Source organism: Rhinolophus hipposideros (genome assembly GCF_964194185.1).
Source record: "Rhinolophus hipposideros genome assembly, chromosome: 5".
NCBI lineage: Eukaryota > Metazoa > Chordata > Mammalia > Chiroptera > Rhinolophidae > Rhinolophus > Rhinolophus hipposideros.
Genome location: NC_138051.1, coordinates 71,414,301 through 71,427,107, shown reverse-complemented (window position 1 = coordinate 71,427,107; position 12,807 = coordinate 71,414,301). Strand labels below are relative to the sequence as shown.

General features: G+C 41.7%; 1 protein-coding gene across 2 annotated transcripts in view; it reads left to right on the top strand.

The window, feature by feature from the left end:
* SPTB (spectrin beta, erythrocytic) overlaps positions 1-12,807 on the top strand; it is a 116,659-nt gene that overhangs the window by 515 nt on the left and 103,337 nt on the right. The gene's annotated exons all lie outside the window — the stretch shown is intronic.

Sequence of the window (12,807 nt, the reverse complement as noted above, 5' to 3'; positions counted from 1 at the left end):
CGGCAGCCCGAGGGGGTTGGGTGCGGGTGCGGATGCGCGAGGCTGGGGCGCGCGGCGCGAGCGCAGAGGAGGCGCTGGGCCCAGGGGGCGCGTGACGCGCGGGGCTCAGGGGACCGGGTGGGGGACCCAGCCTGTGGGGGCGGCGCGGGGCCGGGGGGCCCTGGCGGCTGAGGCAGATAACACCCTGGGGCACCCCGATCCTCGTGGGCTTCGGAGGCGCTTGGCGAGCTGGGCGCTTGCTTTGGAGAGCTACATCCTGGAGCGTCGCCCGGGGGCGCTGGGAGGGCGGTGAGCGGCGTGCGTGTTCTGGTCCTGGGCCGCCGCCTCCAGGACCCAGGCTGGGGGCGACGGGGGTTCTGTCGCTAGCCTGTCCGACCTCCGCGCTTCCCTCTCTGCCTCCCGCTGCCGGGTTTCGCAGTGTTGGGGTCGCTCAGATTCTCTTCTGGGGAACTTGGCAGTGCGCTTCCCGGGCAGTCCAGCGCCCAGGCAGGGAGGGCAGCGTAGGGCCGCGGAGGGGGCCGGTCCCCGGGCGTTGAGGACCACGCGGAGAGAGTGGCCGGGTGCAGACCCAGGGAGCAAAGAGCAGAGAGCCCGAAGCCATACTCCAAGGACCCCCTCCCTTCCTCTCCCAGAGTTTCCTTCTCACGCCTCACCAGTCCCTGTTTCTCCAACCATTTGGCCCTTAGAAATAGCGGAAAGTGGGAGAAATAACAGGATCTTTGAAACAAACCCCAACTCGCCCAGACTTCCAAGGGTGGGAAAGTAGCTGTGGGCTTGAGTACTGTTTCCGTGACAACGAGCCCCAGGTAGGGCCTTGATTTATAACCTATTATATCCAAACCACTGTTTTCAGTGAGCTTTAGCCCTGCCAGGAGTTAATAATAACACGTTTAACTCGCTGAAGGAAAATGAAAAGAAGCCAGTGTTTAAAAAATAATTTTACATGCGTTGGATGCAGGTGTGCGTGGAATACAGTGACAGTGTCTTGTGCAGGAGCTCCTGTGCGTAGAAGCTAGGCCGATAGCTCCAGGTAGGAGGCAGCCGTGCCACTTGTACAGCCTTGAGCTTGTCGGGATATATACTTCAGTTTCTAAAGAAAGTGATTCAAGTGGCTCCTGGATGAGAGGAGTCTGCAAATCAAACATTGTAGGCACCTATAGACTATCCACTAACCTATCCTTAGCTTCATGGGTGGTTCTGAATTTTATTCGAGAATTCCCTCTTTGACCAACCCCCCCACCCCCATGACCTAGAGCAGGTCATTTCCTATTCCAGGGTGACACTTTTACTCTTTTGCTAGGAGCCCTGGGTTCCAGAATGTCTTGAAGACTCTTTTTTTGTAACTGCAAAATGTTTGTTACCTGTCCTGAACACCCAGCACCCAGCAGAGCTAGGCTTGTGGGCTAGTTAAGGAATGGAATATTAGGCTGACATTGCGGAAGAGCCCACCAGCCTTGAAACCAGCTGACTTCCTCTAATGTGGGTTAGTTATACAGAACTTTAGCAAACTCTAAAGCACAGCTGAGAGAGACATAAACCCTCTTCAGGAAAATATAGCCTTTAGACTTCTTAGCTGTTGCTCTTCGTTTTATCAGTGGCCGAAGTCACAATGATTGGGGATGAGCCAGTTCTGTTAATCCCAAGTTCTCAGAAGACTCAGAGTCCACTGGTGGAATTAAAAGCACCTGAAAACTTCCAGGCATCCAGGATGGGCCTCGTAGCACAGGCATATCAAGTTTTCCTGTGTGGCTTGCCCAGCTGAGAGCTGAGATCCCACCTTTTGCTCTGGTCGTTGGTTCTTCCGAGTGTTCTGATGGTGTCCTCTAGCAGACAACCTGGTGGATGATTAGCTTTGGGGTAGGTAAAGGTACAGCAGGAGGCAGACTCCCACCTGGCACCAGATCTGACAAAATAAAAATGACTGTTTTAGGCAAACTAGGTGTCAATGAAAGGTTTGAACTAAAGTCAAAATCTGATGGTTCTGCTGACTCTGGGTGGTGAACACACAATGGGATTTATAGACGATGTAATACAGAATTGTACACCTGAAATCTATGTAAATTTACTAACAATTGTCACCCCAATAAATTTAATAAAAACAAAATCTGATGGTTCTGTCACAGTTCTGGAAACAGACTGTATTGGGTAAATAAAAATAATAACAGCTTTCTTTCTTTTTTTCTTTTATGTACCAATGCCTACCTTGGTGCCTGGCTCGTAATGGATGCTACTGTAGGTTAATCTTTGTTGAATGAATGAGAGAATGAATAAATGAATGCTCAGAATTTTCTTTATATTGGGTTGGTGCAAAAGTAATTGTGGTTTAAAAGGTTAAGAATAATTGCAAAAACCGCAATTACTTTTGCAGCAACTTAATATTCTGTTTAATTGTCACAGTAACTCTGCAGGGTAGCTCATTAGCATTTTACAAGTGAGGAAACAGATTCAAGGAGATTAAATAATTTGCCTCACATCACACAGCTGAAGAGAAGTGGGGCCAGGATTCAAACTCAGCTGTTCAGTTCCACCCTCTTTTTAATGTTAGACATTCGAGGTGCAAGTTGGAAAGATTTGGTTGTAAGATTGTCTATTAGCTCCACAATCTTTCAGTCTCAGGACCTCGGGTAATCTTCCTATATCTGAGCTTTAAAAATATTACCTGAAGATGGTATTGGACACCTCTTTGCTCAGAGGCGTTTAGCCTTGCCCATTATGTCCAGGTCATTGTTTCAAGGATAGAGCTGTAATTTTGGCAGTAGTCAAAGCATGGATTTTTTGAACACAGATTTTTCTTTCAGTCTTGGAAGTGGCCAGGAGGGCTTGATGATGCATGAGGACAATGTGATAGGACAGAGGATGACTATAAAAAATTCATGAGACAAATGCTGCTGGAGTGGGAAGGGACCTTGGGGGTCACTGCGTCTAGGCTTCTACTTGTGTAGTCACTTGCAGTTAGGTGAGCCCTAACTGCAGGTTATCTGGTTATTGATGTGCCATTAGGGTACATGCCTTCTATATTTCTTCGCATTCTTCCCATTTCTTTCCTCTCTCTCTTTCTCTCAAGGCCAAACCTGAGTTTATTTCCTGAAGTTCTGCTTAATCAACCCACTGAAGTTTTCTTTGGGGGAGATTGTGACAGCATATATTGTAAAATCCAATACTTTCGTCTTAGTGTAATCTTGGAAGGAAGAAAAGGCGTTGGCGATAGGCGGGAGACAGGATGTTAGTGAGCCCTAAATTGTAAACTGTTTCATAAGCTTCCCATCATCTATTAGGTTTATAGAGGTACATATTTTTATGCAAGAGGCATGCACATTATTATCTGGAGACAGTACAAATCTCAAGACAAATATGTAGCATTCCTGGGGCCATGGGGAAAGGACTAGGGAATTATTGGGACAATTGCTCTTGAAATGTGTTATTTCAAATTTCAAAATCAAATGCAAAATTTTACTCTCTAATACCTGTAAAGGTAGCATGACCAAACTGGGATGTTTAAAGTAAAATAAAGTATACCTCTTATTACCCATAATGTTTTTTATAACCTCAGACCTGTAGATTAGCATTTATAAATTGACTTGGGAGGATCAAGAGTGAAAATAACTGCTGTGTGGGCTGATGAGAAATTTGATTTTATAATGAGTACTAGCAGAGAAGTTCATGGATTCTATGACTGGGTTCTATAACCGTGGATATTATTAGCCAAAAATTACTGTGGAAAGAAGTATTTTATCTTAAAAGTAGTTTGTATTTACTCAGTTTTTTGGTTTTTTTTTTTTTTACAGACAACTCTGGTTAGTCTTTTATTTTAGATGAGAAATCTGGGGAGGAAGAGTAAATACACTGGTCTGTGTGCCAGAATTGTGTAGCATTGTATAGCATTTGCTGGGTTTATCACAAAGATGCTGCTTTCCTCTGACAACCCCAGGAGGTGACGGTCACCTGGTTTGGGAGATAGAAATGGTGATTGAGGGAAGGTGTAGGAGGCAGTCAGGAGAATTCACTGTCAGATCTGGCTCCACTCTCGGAATTGTCAACTCCCCTTGGTAAATATTTAGAAAATGTCATAGCATGTTTTCCTTTGTTGCTGTGCTTATTTCTTAATTCACAGCCAAAAGATCCAGTTCTTCCCTTTTCAGCCAGCTTTAGCTGAATATCAAACCACGGGGGATCCCCAGCCTCACAGCTCACTCAGTCTTAGAGGCAGCCATAGACAGAAAAGATTCCCTCGGTGGATTGTCTGGTAGCTAATGCCATTCCCAGACCACCTCTGATTTTTCTCTTCCCTTCTGCTGGTGGCAGGAAATATTATAAAGCCATCTTCCTCCTACCTCAGCAAGGTCTTTCCAGGCTTTGCCATAATGTTTCCACACTATACCTATGCAGACCTGGCCAAGGGTATAATTACAAGGGCAATTAAAACCCAGATATGTATCATGTTAGCAATGGGGGCAAAAGTGGGGCTTCCTTTCTCCTTTCATTTGAATTCTATAAATTTAACAAGCAAAAAGGCACAGAGCTAGAAAAGAAAAAGAGACTTGCATTGAACTGGGCTCAGATCATCCAGGATATTTATGAAAAGAATAACAGGGCACCTTGACAGCTAAAGAACTATAATTGCCTTGAATTATAGTCAATTCAGAAGTTTCCACCATCATGAAAAGGATCAGAAACTTGGAAAATCTTGAAAGGGAGTAAGTTGAAAATCATTTCAATTTGTACCAGACTAAAATATGGGTGTGTCTCATTTGAAAATTTATAGCACTTCAAATAAAACAAAGCGTACTTGAAGGAACTTATGAGGACTGGAACGCGGTCCCTAGCCTCATTCTGTCCTTCTGCTCAGTTCCTGCCTGTTTCCAGAAGCCCCCTCGGAGGGGTCAGTTTCACCATCATATTTTCACAGGGTAGGAAAGTAAAAGGAGGCTTCATAATACTGATTCTGAGTCATAAATCAGAGAGAGTTAGAGCTGGAAAGGCCTGGGAGAGCCATTTGAGAAATATTCAAAAAGAGCAAACATTGGGTTCCTACTGTGTGCATTCCACTGTTATATGCTGAGGACACACTAGGGGATCAGATAGAGACCCACTGTCTGGTGAAGAAAATGGAGTTGTACACAAGCAGTGATTCCGCAGCACACCTGAGAGGGAGCCTATAGGAGAAAGTGTGTGGTTCATGTTGGGGTGTACCTGGGAATTTTCTAGTGGAAGAGGGAAGATAGACATGGGACCCTAGGCATTTAACCTGGCACAATAGGGCATGATTAGGTTAGGGAGGGAGGAGTAGTGCCATGTGGCTCTGGAGGGTACAGCCGAGGAGTGGGTTGCAGATGGGCCTGAAAAGGTAGTTTAGGTTCAGTTTGTGAAAACATGGACGGTTCAAGTTGAAATCAGTGAAGGTGTTTGAGCAGGGGAGGGGCCTGATCAGATCCTTGTTTAGACAAAGCTCATTAGTGGCAGTGAAGGGAACGTAAATGAGAGATCAGTTAGTACAAGGTGGTGATTACAGAGATGATGTGCATCGTCCACTCAGTTTTCAGGATGTTTTTGTATATGTGTCATCTCATTTCATTTTATAATGACCACATGAAGAAGCAAGGAAGATCTCATTCCTACTTTACAGTCAAGGAACCGGGATTAGCAAGGGGCAATGATTTGCCCAAGGCCCGTCTACTGGATTATGGAGAACCTGACTTGACCCAGTTTCCTGGTTCTAAGGCTGGGGCTTTGTCCAGATCACCTCAATAGAGTAACTGAATATTCTAGGTTTTCAGGTTGGGACAGTGCTTGCTTGCTTGCTTCAGTAGAACACTCGGTCTAAGTTCCTTGGTTCTGGAGAGAGGGAGAAGGAAACTTGTTACAGTACTTATTCTTTAGCCATAAAACCTCAAGAATGGCCTTCCAAAGTGTACACAGATGATGTCTCAAAGCATGAGTTAATGTCTTGCGTGCATGCCACAGATAAATGGTAAGCTTATATGCCTGTCAGTTTATGTTTTGGCTTTTTTATCCCCATACCCCAAAGTTTACTGGATATTATTGTGTTTATGCTTCATTTGGGGCTTCAAAAACCTGTTTGTCCAATGGTCTTGAGTGCTTTGATTTGTACATCAATCTTCAACAACTATTTATTAAACTCTCATTTATTTGCCAGACATAATCTAGGCCCAGGGGATATAGCAGTGCACATGGCAAAAAAAAAAAAAAAAAAAGAAGAAAAAAAGCCTGACCCCATGGAGCACACATTCTAATTGGGTAAGACAGATACTAAACAACAACAAACACATGAGTATGTATCACAATTTTAAATGATATGTAGAAAAAATAAAGCAGTGTGAAAGAAAAGAGAGGTGGCTCTACTCTTTGAGGTAGGATGGTCGGGAAAGGCCTCCCTGATGAGTTTTCATTTGAGCAGGGACCCAAATAAAGCAAGGAGGGGTGGGGTGGGGGAACAGTGATATTTGGGCAAAAGATTCAGGTTGAGTGCAAAGGCCCTGAGGCGGAGCCACTGCTGTGTCCAAGGAGTGGTCCAGAAAGCAGAATGAGTCAAGTGGAGGGAGCAAGGGGAGAGTGCACGAGCTGACTTTGGAGAGGAAATGGGGTCTGGATCATGTGGGCTTGCTCATGCAACAACTCGGGGTTTTAGCTGTGCGATAGGAAGTTACTGGTAGTTGTGGGCAGGGGAGTGACTTGTTCAGATTTGTATTTTACGAGGATCTTTCTGGCTGTCCAGTGGAAGATTGATTGTAGGGGACAAGAGTAGAAGCAGGGAATGGAATGAAAGCTACTGTAGTGGTTCAGGTTAGAGAAGATGGATCAGGCTGCTGGTGGTGGGGGTGGTGACATGCAGCTGGCTTCTGGATAGATTTTTAAGGTAGAGTTGATGGGATTTGGATATAGAGGATGAGAGAAAAAGAAGTCAAAGATGACTGCAATTGGTTTTGATCTGACCTACTGAAAGAATGAAAAAGCCATTTACTGAGACAGGTACATATCTTGTCAAGGGTACTGTAGGAGTTAATTTGGAATAGACTCAGGCAGACTTTTCATTTAAATACACCAGAAGGAGGTGTTTTATTGTGGATGACTCATAACATCTGTTTGTTTTGAAGTAAAACCTTAGATGTGCAGTTAATTCTGTGTACTTTGTTATTACTTTTAGGTCATTCTCACAACATCTCCAATGTGATAGAAATTAATATATGGCACAAACAAGATTGAGATACATTTCATTTTATAATTAGAAATGTTTTGAATTTGCTGGTCAGACTTTTAAACACTTCCTGTTGCCATATTTAAAAAAACACTTTTAAAATTATAAAATGGATTCATGCACATGGTTAAGAAGTGTATCCGCATTGTACAAGGGTATACAATGAAAAGTAAACATTTTCCTTCCCCTATCTCCATCCTACTCCTAAGAAGTCACCAGTGTCACCAGTTTCCTGTGTATCTCTCAAGGAAAATTCAATGCAAATGTAAGCATATGGCCTGATATATTTCAAAGTCTTAGCTTTAACCTAGCAAACGCACATGTTTGGTTTCAGTTTTTGTGACTTAGTAGCTCTCAGGTGTATACTTAAGTGGCCTGGAGTCCAGCTTTCTATCCATTAAGGGTCTCCCTCTCCAAAGCCATTACACACTGAAACACTGTGTTCAGCACATAACGCCCCTCCTCAAAAACCTCCAGTGGTTCTCCGCCCCAGAGAGGTGCAAATCCAAACTGGTAAAGTTGACTTTTAAGAGCCTTTGTAATCTGACTCCCATCTCTTTTTCTGTCCTATGTATCTGTTACCACTTACCATCACAAACCCTCCACTTGAACCAGGTTTTCTGCTTCTACTTACTGAGTCCTGAACATTTCTCCCAGATATCTGGAATGGTTTCCATTAGTCTTCCTGGAATACTCCAGCCCCAAGGAATCTTTCCGTTCTCCAAATTTGTTAAAGGGCTAATTACATGTACTACTTAATTGAACAAAGTCACAGACTTCTTTTATAATTATTTAACTTTTCTCGTGTCCATCTATTATTTGCTCAACTAGACAGCTCTCAAGGGTACGAACGGATTTATGAATTACTGTCATGGGTCTTACATAAGCCCTGCCTGATGCTAATTGAACATAGAAGTTCAGTTAGTAATTTTTGGAATGTGTACTTTGACAGTCATCCCCTGGTGGGATGGTAGTGGTACATGGGGATCATCTTAATTAAAATTGTCAGATGATGGTTGCCAACAAAGCCACCTTCACAGTGGGTTACATAGGTGTCCATTCCTAGGGAATGGTACCTGGACACTGCTCCTTTGGATAAACAACTTTCTAATGTTCATGCTCTCACCCCCCTCTTCATACAGCATTGCATCCAAATGTCAAAAACAAGGTGTTTTCATTTGCCTCTGAAGGACCAAGAAGAGTTACGAGTATTTAACGAACATGGCAACCATACAATTAAAAAAATATTTTGTTTTAAATTATTATAAATATATGTAACATGAAATTTGCCTTTTAAATTATTTTAAGTGTTCAGTTCAGTGACCCAAATACATGCACATTGTTATGTAGCCGTCATCATCAACCATCTATCCATCTCCAGAACCCTCTTTCATCTTCTTTTTTTTATCATTTATCATTTATTTTTTATTTATTTTTTAAAATTTATTTATTGGGGTGACAATTGTTAATGAAATTACATAATTTCAGTTGTACAATTCTGTATTACATAATCTATAAATCCCATTGTGTGTTCACCACCCAGAGTCAGTTCTCCTTCCATCACCATATATTTGATCCCCCTTACCCTCATCTCCCTCCCCCGACCCCCCTTACCCTCTGGTTACCACTAAACTATTGTCTGTGTCGATGAGTTTTTGTTTCTCATTTGTTTGTCTTGTTTTTGGTTTATATACCACATATCAGTGAAATCATAGGGTTCTCTGCTTTTTCTGTCTGACTTATTTCGCTTATCATTATACTCTCAAGATCCATCCATGTTGTCACAAATGTTCCTATATCATTTTTTCTTAACGCTGAATAGTATTCCATTGTGTATATATACCACAACTTCTTTATCCATTCATCTATTGAAGGACATTTTGGTTGTTTCCATGTCTTGGCCACCGTAAGCAAAGCTTCAGTGAACATTGGAGCACACGTGTCTTTATGTATAAATGATTTCAAATTCTTTGGGTAGATACCCAGGAGAGGGATTGCTGGGTCATATGGTAATTCTATTTGTAATTTTTTGAGGAACCTCCACACTGCCTTCCATAGCGGCTGCACCAGTCTGCATTCCCACCAACAGTGTATGAGGGTTCCTTTTTCTCCACAGCCTCTCCAACACTTGTTGCTATTTGTCTTGTTGATGATAGCCATTCTGACTGTGGTGAGGTGATATCTCATTGTGGTTTTTATTTGCATTTCTCTCATGATTAGTGATGTTGAGCATTTTTTCATATGTCTATTTGCCATTTGTAAGTCCTTTTTGGAGAAATGTCTCTTCAGGTCCTCTGCCCATTTTTAAATTGGGTTGTTTGTTTTTTTGTTGTTGAGTTTCATGAGTTCCTTGTATATTTTGGATAGTAGACCCTTATCGGAGAAACTGCAAAAATCTTCTCCCATTCAGTCGGTTGCCTCTTTATTTTGTCGATGGCTTCTTTTGCTGTGCAGAAACTTTTAAGTTTCATATAGTCCCATTTGTTTATTTTAGCTTTTACTTCCATTGCCTTTGGAGTCAAATTCATAAAATGCTTTTTGAACCCAAGGTCCATAAGTTTATTACCTATGTTTTCTTCAATGCAGTTTATTGTGTCAGGTCTTATGCTTAAGTCTTTGATCCATTTTGAATTAATTTTGGTACATGGTGACAGATAACAGTCCAGTTTCATTCTTTTGCAAGTGGCTATCCAATTCTCCCAGCACCATTTATTGAAGAGGCTGTCTTTCCTCCATTGTATGTTTTTAGCTTCTTTGTCAAAAATTATCTGTCCATATTTATGTGGTTTTATTTCTGGGTTCTCAATTCTATTCCATTGGTCTATGTGTCTGTTTTTCTGCCAATACCATGCTGTTTTGATTATTGTAGCCCTGTATCTTTCATCTTCTTAAACTCATATTCCGTATCCATTAACCAGTAACTCCTGCCTTCCCCCAGCACCTGGCAATCATCACTTTACTTTCTGTCTCTGTGCATTTGACTACTCTAGGTATCTGATATAAGTGGAATCATAACAGTATTTGTCCTTTAGTGATTGGCTTATTCACTTAGCATAATGTTTTCAAAGTTCATTCATGTTGTAGAATGTGTTAGAATTTCCTTCTTTTTAAAGGCTGAATAATATTCCATTGTATGTATTTTTCACATTTTGTTTATCCAGTCATCCACTTTCAGACATTTGGGTTCTTTTCACCCCTTGGCTATTGTGAAGAATGCTTCAATGAATATGGAAGTGCAAACTTCTTTTTAACACCCTGCTTTCACTTCTTTTGGGTTTATATATTCAGAAATATATTTTCCAGTATATTGCTGGATCATATGGAATTTGGTTTTACTTTTTTGTGGAACCAAACCATGCAATTTTAATATTTTCCCTGGTATTCAATGTTTCCAAAGGGAAGGGGAAAATTTATTAACATCCTCACCTTTGTGACCAAACTGAAATTGAGAATTGTTTATTTGCGAAAACTCTCCTTAGCGGATAGTTGGTCATTCGAGTTCTTGAATTTGCCCATATATTAGTTTGCCTGTTTTTAAATTATAGATGTTTAGAGGAAGGCAGGAAGTGTTTAATTTGCTTTATAGAGCATGTAGCTCAAACTCAGGTGGGGAAGGGTATAAATATTGTGTGATGATGTATTTCAGCTAAGATATCTCCTTGAGCTGAATGACAAGAGCCTGGGTTGTTTCCAGCTCCTTTTCTCTTGCTGTTTGCCCTTGGGCAAAGAACTTCCTCTTTTTCCGACATTTCTTTTTCGGGAGTGTATGTGTGTGTGTGAGAGAGAGAGACAGAGACAGACAGAGAGCCAGAACCAGCCTTAATATTTATCATTATCCTTGAAAACTGCTTCGCACATTTCCTTGTAATGCTGGTGTTTCCTCACGTTTGTAGCCCTGCCTGACAGCCCCTCTCCTTCACCTGGGGAAGCACTAAGTGCTTTCTCCTGCACATTTTTGCAGCACCTTTCTCTTTTCTTTGTTCCAGACAGGTCATCTTGTTTTGTAGTTGTCTACTTGCCTTCTATACCATTAGACCATGCTGCTGTGACAGGGAACTCAGTCTTTCTCTCTGTCATTTTTTTTTTTTTTTAAATTCCCAGTACCTAGCGCCATGGTTGGTATGTCGAGGGCAATGGCTCAAAAATCGTTATTGATTAAAAAATTAAACAATGAATGTTTGAAATTATACATAATTGAGTTTATATATCTTAACTTGGAAATAAAAGATTATTATCATTAACGAGTCATTATTATAAGTCAACATTTATTATGGGCTAGGCACAATGCTGAGAGCTTTTATATATATATTTGTTGTTTCTACGATTATGCTGATTTGACAGGTGAAAAAAAGGGACTTAGAAGTTTATTTACTCAAAATTACACACCTAGAAGATCAAAGCTGGACTTGAACTCTTGTGTGTTTATTCTAGAGTCCTTGCTTAGAATCACTGCACCCACCATATTCTCTACTACTTTCAGCGAACTAAATAAGGAAAAAGTGAAAGATCCCAAAGTTGCAGTTACCTGGGAGGCTGCCTTACTACTCCATGGTTCTTACTACTGAGAGTTTTTTTCTTTTATCCTGCATCTTTAAAGTCTGAAATCGGAGAGGTAATTAGTTGTATATCTGTCTAGGTTGCTTTATCTTTGCAATGATTTAACCTATAGGCTCAAATCCCTTCTTTAGCTTTTAGTAAATAATATTCTGAATTCTACTTCCAGCATAATTCTTTGACATCCGAGGGTGAAGATGCTAATTAGCACTGCACAGTATACCCACTGTTTGTAAGTCAGCTCTCCATACCACTGTACCAAAACTGCTTAGGAAGAGGTCTGCTATTGTCAAAAGTGATGGCTACCCTCCAGACACAAGTCCCACCTTCTCCACCATACTTGACTTTGTTAACCACTCTTGCTTTGAAACTATGCCCTCCCGTGGCTTCTGGGGCCCAGGCTCTCCTTTTTCTTGCCCAGCTTGCTTACCATTGCTTCTTCTTTTTTTGTTTCTTCCTTTCTACCAGCTTTTAACTGTTGGGGTTGCCAGTGTATCTAAATCCCTATCTATAGCCCCAGCCTCCCTCTTCTGTTCCATATCTGCTTTACAGCAGTCAGCCACCTTTCTTCATTTTATTGTAGCGAGAGGTCTCAAACTCACCATGTAGCAAATATGAGCTCCTTCCTTCCTTCACCCCCCACACCTGCTCTTCTGCCTGTTTCTGAAGTTAGGTTCATTGTCACCATCCTCCCAAGTAAGAACCTAAGCAACTTTTTTGGTTTTTCTTCTTTTCAGACTTCCACATCCAACTGACTGCCAACCCCTATTCATTTTTCCTCTAAAATTTTCAAATTCATTCCTTTCTTTCAACTCCCACTGTTCCTCTTCTTGTGTTTGAATAATTGGCCTTCACTCTCTATCTTTCCAACCCTTCTTACCCCCCGACTTCAGAATTATGTTTAAAAACATGAGTCTGACTGAGCCATTCAATGGTTCCCCACTTCTCCAAAATAAAGTTTAAATGGGCAGGCACATCCTTCTCCCTTTACTCAGCCATGAACACGTGCACATAACTCCCTAAGGTTCAAACATAACCCC